The sequence below is a fragment of the Oryctolagus cuniculus genome, chromosome 12 (assembly GCF_051225735.1).
Source record: "Oryctolagus cuniculus isolate XC-2025 breed Fujian yellow rabbit chromosome 12, ASM5122573v1, whole genome shotgun sequence".
NCBI lineage: Eukaryota > Metazoa > Chordata > Mammalia > Lagomorpha > Leporidae > Oryctolagus > Oryctolagus cuniculus.
Window position 1 is genome coordinate 117070193 of NC_142878.1, and position 8418 is coordinate 117078610.

The 8418-nt window shown below is 46.7% G+C and overlaps 1 long non-coding RNA gene across 1 annotated transcript; it reads left to right on the plus strand.

The window, feature by feature from the left end:
- The first annotated feature begins 92 nt into the window (after positions 1 to 92).
- LOC138844786 (uncharacterized) lies at positions 93 to 2501 on the plus strand. Its single transcript, XR_011381181.2, has 3 exons — positions 93 to 245; positions 560 to 605; positions 1939 to 2501. It is a non-coding gene; the product is annotated as an uncharacterized LOC138844786 (long non-coding RNA).
- Positions 2502 to 8418: the final 5917 nt, after the last annotated feature.

Here is an 8418-nt window from a genome sequence, read left to right on the forward strand (position 1 = left end):
CTTCAAGCCCATTGGTCAGTGAGAAAGATGAAACAAAGAAGGGCGTGGTCCGAGGCGTCAAAATGGGAGCTGCGCGTGCAGCTGTCACCGCCCACTCTGGGGGCGGGGCGATTTCCCTTGGGTGCGCGCGCAGCTTTCTCTAGTTAGTCTGCGGACCCCAGAGGCCGCTCTCCGGCCCGCGCCCTGGACCCCCTTTCTCCACAGGCGCCCCCGAACCGGGGCCTTCGGAACCCAGGGCTCAGGAGGTGGGCGGAGCGCAGAGCAGGGGACACTGCATCAGTTCACGAGCCCTTTCTGACTCCTCCCAGATGTGCCCCAGACGTTCTCGTTTCAGAAATCCCCTCGGGGGTCCCTTTCACGTCCTCCATACACTGCCCCTCTCACACCCAGCCCTTCCTCGAGGGGCCCCACACTGATCCCGAAAGCGCGTCTGTCCCCGCCCAGCTGGATCCAGTCGGGCGCGCCCAGTTCCCGGCGGCTCCTCCTCCCGCGCCCCCACGGGCTCCCTTTCCCCTCAGAGCAGCTCCGGGGCCTCAGCCTCTCCCACGCTTCCCTCCAGGGCTGAGCAGACCCGGCCGCAGCTGCCGCGGGGCCTTCCGGTCACGGTGAGTAGCCCGCGCCCCCCCGACCCTGTGCGTGTGCCTGCGCCCCCCGACCCGTGAGGAAGTCTGTGCCCCCGACCCATCCGTGTGCCTGCGCCCCCCGACCCGTGTGGATGGTTGCAGACCCCATCCCGTGAGGTTGTCTGTGCCCCCCGACCCGTGTGTGTGCCTGCACCGCCCAACCCCATGAGTGTGCCTGCGCCCCCCTATCCGTGAGGATGTTTGCGCTCCCGAACCGTGAGCATGGCTACGGACCCAGACCCCGTGAGGATGCCAGCACCTCCCGACCCCGTCATGGTGGCTGCACCCCCCCGATCCGTGAGGAAGTCTGTGCCCCCAGGTCTCTTGCGTGTGCCTGCGTTCCCAGATCCGCGCGGATGTCTGCGCCCCCAACCAGTGAGGGTGCCTGCGCCCCCTGACTCCGTGCATGTGCCGGAGCCCCAGACCCTGTGAGGATTTCTGTGCCTCCCGGACCGTGAGGGGGCCTGCGCCCCCCGACCTGTGAGGAAGTCTGCGCCCCCCAACCCCATGAGTGTGCCTGAGCCCCCCGACCAGTGAGGATGTCCAGGCCACCGAGCCGTGAGCATGGTTGCGGACCCCGACCCCGTGCGGGGGGCTGCAGTAGACATCAACCCGTGAGGGTGCCAGCGCCTCCCAACCCCGTGAGGGTGCCAGCGCCTCCCAACCCCATGAGGGTGGCTGCACCCCCGACCTCTTGAGGTTGCCTGGGCCCCTCGACCCGTGAGAGTGCCAGCGCCCACCGACCAGAGAAGATGCCAGCACCCCGACCCTGTGAGTGTGCCTGGGCCCCCAACACTGTGAGAATGTCCGTGCCCCCCGACCTGTGAGGGTGCCCGTGCCCCCTGACCCGTGAAGTTGCCAGCGGCCTCCAATCCGTGAGTGTGCCAGCACCCCCGATTCTGTGTGGGTGCCAACGCCCTCCATCCCGTGAGGATTTCTGAGCCCACCCAATGTGGGGAGGATGTCTATGTGCCCCCCCACACAGTGGCAGTCACAGCTACCCCCAGCCCTCCCCCACTCCAACCACAGCCCACAGGTGGGCCTTCCTCAGTCTTCCTGGGCAGACAAAACTCCGGGAGGCTCCCGAGCTGTCTTTCAGAATCCCTCTCAGTGGTCCCTGAGGAGCGTCAGCCAAGGTAGGTACCTGCCACTCTGCCTGCCTCAGGACCACATCTGCCCCACTGCACCAGACCCACACTGGAGGGCACCCCTGGGATCTCAGGGCCAGGCCCCTCCCTCTCCCTACTGCAGCTCCAGATTCCCTCTTTCCTGTTTCTGTCCTTGGGCCAGCTGGCTCTCTCCTCTCCCTTCCCAGGCAGCCTCGGGACTCAGTGCAGCTGCCCAGGGCCTCCGTGGCTGAGCCTGGGGGTTCTCTGGACAGGATCCGAACCACTGGCAGATGTGGGTGCCTGTTGCTGTTGATTTCTCAACAATGTTGCAGTGGATTCATTTCTGAGAGGAACAGCGTGGTGGGGGCAAGAGGCGCGGAGTCACTACACAGACCCCGGGAGTCCAGTGAAAGCAGGCTTGAGGTGAGCAGCCGGCAGACTTGTTTATTTCAGTTGAAACTACCTCTTATATAGCCAAGACAAGCCAATATGGTCAAGGGGCAGTCTATGCCCCATCCAATCACAGCCTGCCAGGCAGTTTCCAAAGCCATCCAATCACAGCCTGCCAGCAGCTTCCAAAGCCATCCAGTCACAGCCTGTTGCCAGGCAGTTTCCAAAGCCATTCAATCACAGCCTGTTGCCAGGTGGGTTTCAAAGCCATTCCTGAGTAACTGATGCTCCCTTGCCAGTGGCCACCTTGGCATGGCCCTCTCATTCCACCACACCAAGCCATAACAAAGAGCTGGATCAAAAGTGGAGCAGCTGGGACTCAAACCGGTGCCCATATGGAATGCTGGCACTGCAGACAGTGGCTTTATCTGCTACACTACTGTGCCAGCCCCAGAACAAGCATGTATAACACAGCAAGTTAGAATATTGGATTTTGAATATGAATTCACATTAGGATATGCTTTATATTGTAGGAGTTTATGGATAGAGGTTATGGGCAAACACAAGACTTGTGTAGGTAAGTTTTACATAGATACTTAGGCATGAAGATAAATTTTTCATTACCTACACAATCATATTATTGAAAAATAAAAATAGAGATAAAGGATGGAAAAAGAAAGCAGAGGAGTCATATGTGATTTTTTTTCAGGGCCCATATAAATAGTGACACTTTGGCAAGGGATTTTTCATGAGATTGTTTTAAGGAAGAAATTTTTCTGAAAAGGAAACTCAAATGTAGCACACACTTATTTTCTATGATATTTCTGCTTAAGCAAAGTGCTTATGCATGTATTACTTTCTTGTAAATTCAAAATTACCGGACAGTTCATCGGGAAAAACAACAGGAGAAAGTCAAAAAATTGATTTAGAGTTCACTTTTCTTTTACAATGTAGACTGACAAAATATTTTTAAAATAAATGTAACCCTTGATATTGTAGAAATATTGCCATATTGCAAATGTGTGAAATATGGGAAATACTTATAAATAGTAAAAACACAAAAAGACACACACACACACATAAACTGTACACATACTAGGGTCTATTCTTATCTTTAGGGGGAAAGGACTCAAAGATAAATGTCTCCCCAGTTTTTTAACTCAGAACTACTCTCAGTGGTTCACACATTTTACTGATGAGTAAACTTGCTTCAAGTTTTCCATGAATAGAAATTGAGAAATTTGTCAATTGTACTCTATGGAGCATGTAAGTGACCATACCATAAACTCTCAAATGCAATGGTGTGTTGGAGTTCTTTCCTGGATATTGTTCCTGACCTTGTGGGCAGTGAGAGCCACAGGAGAGTCAAAGGTACTTCAACTGACAGATCTGTTACTTGGAGGCTCCACAAGGAATCAATGACATCTTTGTGCAACTTGAGGGCTTGGCTGCTCCTCTTCTGATTCAGCTCTCTGCTATGGCCTGGGATAGCAGTAGAAGATGGCCCAAGTCCTTGGGCCCCTGCACCATGTGGGAGACCTGGAAGAAGCTCCTGGCTCCTGGCTTCGGATTGGTACAGCTCCAGCTGTTGTGGCCAATTGGGGAGTGAACCATCAGATGGAAGATCTGTCTCTTTCTCTCTCTCTCTCTCTCTCTCTCTCTCTCTCTCTCTGCCTCTCCTCTCTCTGTAATTGAGACTTTCAAATAAATAAATAAATCTTTTTAAAAAACTGTCAAATAACCCAGCTTACAGGTCTTAAGAGTACCTGAAGATGTAGAAAGAGAGAATGGAATAGAAGGCCTATTTTTGTGAAATAATCACAGAAAACTCCCCCAATTTGGAGAAAGAAAAGGATGCCAAGTACAGGAAGCACATAGAACACATAAGAAACATGACCTGAAAGGATCTTCACCATGACACATTGTAGTCAAACTTTCCACAGTAAGGCATAAAGAAACATGTTCGTATGTGTTTTCTGCTGTAATCAATTTCTAAAGTGTATACACTGACAAGAAGAACTACACAGAGTACGGTCATCGAACAAGGTATATCTCCTGAGAGGGGCTCCAGGCGGCTCAGCCAGTGCTACTGTTTGTGTTTCCCACACCGCAGGAGCCCTCAGGAGGATGCTAGGACTCCGGTATGCAGTGGGCTGGCCGTCAGGACCACGGGGTGGTGTGCAGTCCCCGCCTGCAGCTTCTTTGAACCCTGGGGCATCAGCTTTCCAATCTCTGTGTGGTGAGGAAGAACTTGAACTTACTGTATGACCCGATTTCCTTGAGTGAGGCAGCAGATCTCAAGCAGGCCTCTCGGCGTAGGGGTCTGGGTCAGTTTTCTTGTTGCTAATCGTGCAGCAGCACAGGCTCGGTGTGTGAGAAGGAAGCAGTATTATTGACCTCATGGTTTTGGTGCAGGGTCTAGGGGCAGCATCCGGTGATGATCTTCTTGCTGGTAGAGTCCTGGGGTGGCACAGAGACCAGCGGACAGACAGAAGGGGTGCAGAGGGGGCCAATCCAAAGTGGTCTATGTTGCGGTCCCCTAGGGATAAGGCGTTAATCCATGAACACATGAATGGATTTATCCTGATCACTTCCTGCAGGGCCTCACCTGTTCTCACTGCTGAATTTCTCATCACTGGATTAACTGCGCCCATGAGTTTCAGAGGGGATAAACCATGTTTAATAGAGAGCATGCAGGCTTGCAGGAGGTCCCTAAATTTCCAGGTCTCCTCCCACCACCTAGTTTTGAGATTTAGTGCTTCTGCCCCTCATGTGGAAGAAGGCACCCTTTCTTAGGGCTTTCAAGGAAAGAAGGAAAGGACTTCAAGCTTTTCTTCCTACTAGGATCACCTATTATTTTCATTGCTTGCAACCTCATCTGATTTTCTGAATCACGAACATGATTATTGCCTGAGTATTACCAAGAAAATCTTACAAGTTGTCATGTGACATGCTAGAAAGGACCCGTGTGTGTTGAATGTCCTTATGTACTTCTGTTGCCATGTCAGGGATTTTGTGCCTCAAAAAATGTTCCCAAGGTCGTATGTTTATATTTGTTTTTGACAGGCAGAGTTAGACCTCGAGAGACAGAGAGAAAGGTCTTCCATCCATTGGTTCACCCCCCAAATGGCTGCTATGGCTGGCATGCTGCGCTGATCCAAAGCCAGGAGCCAGGTGCTTCCTCCTGGTCTCCCATGCGGGTGCAGGGCCCAAGCACTTGGGCCATCCTCCTGCCTTCCTGGGCAGCAGCAGAGAGCTGGACTGGAAGAGGAGCAACTGGGAATAGAACTTGGGGCCCCAACCGGGACTAGAACCCAGGGTACTGGCACTGCAGGCAGAGGATCAGCCAAGTAAGTCATGGCGCCAGCCTATGTACTTTTTTTAAGCAGTTCATAGTGAACAACATTTTCATTATTTTCAGTTCAGGAGAGCCAAAGTGCTATCTTGTAGTTTTTTTTTTTTTTTTAAGAATAAGCTAAGAAAAATCCTGTAGTACTTATAATATACAAATGAACTATACTATTAGATATAAATTAAATGTTATATTTTTATGAAGATAAATGCCTAGTAATAAAAGCAAATTTTAAGTTTATTGATTTATAGAATTTCTCTTTTGGAAGGGAACCTTCAATATCAGCCATTTTCATTCAAATTATAATATTTTTTCACTTTTAAGCAATCTCTGGTGTTATTAAGATTTCTTCACTAAACTTACACATTAATAGAATTATCTTAAAATACATTATTAATTACTTAAATACATTAATATAACACATCGGAAAACAAGTCTTACTACCTGCTATTGATTATAGTTATCAGAAGTATTAAGATGTTGTCACAAATTTGAAACAAATAATTGTTTTGTCTCTGAAGTGATTTTTCAGGAATAATGAATAATGGAAATCTATAAGAGATGTTTGGATAACATCTGCCTCATGGACAATTCATAGAAATATAGTTATTTATCTCTAGTTGTAGGCTTAATTTTGAAGTTATCATTTTTATGGCAATTGTGATAATACAAATGACCACAAACCAAATAATAAAATAATTGAAATTCCTATACTTTGAGAAAATGGATAGCTTCTGTTAATGTACCAAACATAATTTTTCTATACTAATTTATTAGAAACATTTCAAAAATATTTCTTTCAATTTGGGGAGAGGTAAAATAATGAAAAAAATCAAAATTTCTGAAAATTAAAGTATTTGCATTTAATTTGTTCATTTTCTGCCTCATCACCAATGTAGTTCTTTAATTGGATAGAAAAAAAGTAGATTCAGAATCTACATTTGTTGACCACTAATAACAGAGTAGGGCAGTGAAGCATCATTAGCCCAATGAAACTTACAGGATTTCAGTGGTGGGGAAATCAGGACTCTTTCTGAATTTTGTTAGGGAAATGTGTTCTCATTTTATGTGGAGCTGTCTACTTTTGGTATTTTTATTTTAATATATATTTTAAAGTTTCAGCAGAACTCAGCACTAGGAGTGTCTACCTTATTTTTTGGGGAAAAATCTGACTAATTTTTAAGAATGGGGCATCAATATTGTTTCATTTTCTCAGTTTTGAATATAGTGTGTCATTCTGTGAAAACCACCTTGCCAGTGTGCTTTTTGTTTAGTTTGCTTTTTAAGTGCAAACTTGAAAGTTTTACTTATAAAAAGTGACCTTTATGTTTTTCCATATGATTGACAGAGCTTTTACCCAGTTATCTTCATTGTATGACAATAAATCTATTCAATAAAGATTAACAAATGCATTAAAAGTGCAAATAATCACTATGGTATGCTTGCTGGTTTTATTTATGATGATGTATTGATCATCTCTGTCAGGTACTGTGATAGATATGTCTATTGGAAAATATAATTTCATTTCCCAAAAAGGCAAGCAAGTTAAAACCCTTCTGCAATTATGAAGTCATCCTCTGATAACTTACTGATTCATTTCTTGGTGTCAAAATCAAGAACCAATTATCTGTTTGACTTGGAGATATTAGGTCCCTGTGGTACTATGAAGAAAATTATTTAGTGCCTTTCAGCTAGTGAAATGATGATTGGTGGGTCTGTTTGTTGAACAAAAAGGGGGAGGGGAAGAGCACACATTAGCTATAAGGCTGTAGCTATCTCATTGGAGGTAGTCATTTCAGTCTTTGGAATTAATTCTAGAATTTAATGATAACTTTAAGTTTGTGTAAAAAGTGGTTAGTAAAAAATTTATTTACCTCATTATATAAACATAAGACTATGTTTTAAAACCTTCTTTCCCAGCCAAGATACTAATTTTAATACAAAATGGGAAAATATTCAATACAGTGTCTCCTTTTGGAGGCTTCCTACAAGTGAAAGCAGATTTGTGGGGGATGATTGAGTTTTGAGCAACTTCCTTGCTTCCAAGACAAAACCCACATTGCCTTCGTCTGTCCCTAAAGTGCCAGACCCAAGCTACTTTTAAGAAGCTACTGTACTCCACCTGCCTTGGATGAAGCAAGCAGCCCCTTTGCTACCAGAATTCCCCAGAAACAGCATGGGCATTTTCCATGGTAGAGACAGCCCTTGTGAATTCTGCAACTGCAGGAGCTCTGGAGCTCTACTTGCTTGCTCTGTACAATATAGAGAAATTCTCACGGCCTCATATGGCCGTGAGAACCAGTAGCATCTCATACAGAATTCCAGAGTACCAGAACTAAAGAGGCCTCTTCTGAAACTCTTGGCACATGGTGCTGGAAGGCAGGACAGTGCATCATTTTTGCATGCCTTGTAGGCACAAAGGAAAGTTCTCTCCACTATCTGAAGCTCTAGGATTGCTGCTGCTTGTGTTATAAACCCTGGAATAACACTCATCTGTGGGAGTGATACAATCCTATCTTTGTATGCTTCAGGCTGGAATTCAACCCTGGAATAATTGGCAGTCAACCTGAGAGACCTGGATAAGGACCCCACTGTATCCCGTATCTCCAGGGCTGTCACTCTGTGTACTGTATTTCAGAGAGTCATGTAAATACACCTAGACCCTAGGGAATGGAGCCTATAAGCATTCCAGTGCTCCAGACCCAGACCTGCTGATACACAACCCTCAGCATAAACTGTATTCACCCTGTAGGACTCAGGGAATGTCTCCTTAACATTTCCCAGCTTGGGACTTGAACTCATGATGCTAAATTTCTGGGTATTAGTCAGGCTAACATATCAGGATCTGGGGAATGTCTTATCCACATAGTATAGTAAAAAGGCCATAAATTTTGCTGCCACAAACTCCAGAAATATTCATATTTGCCTGGTAGAAAAGGGTAGC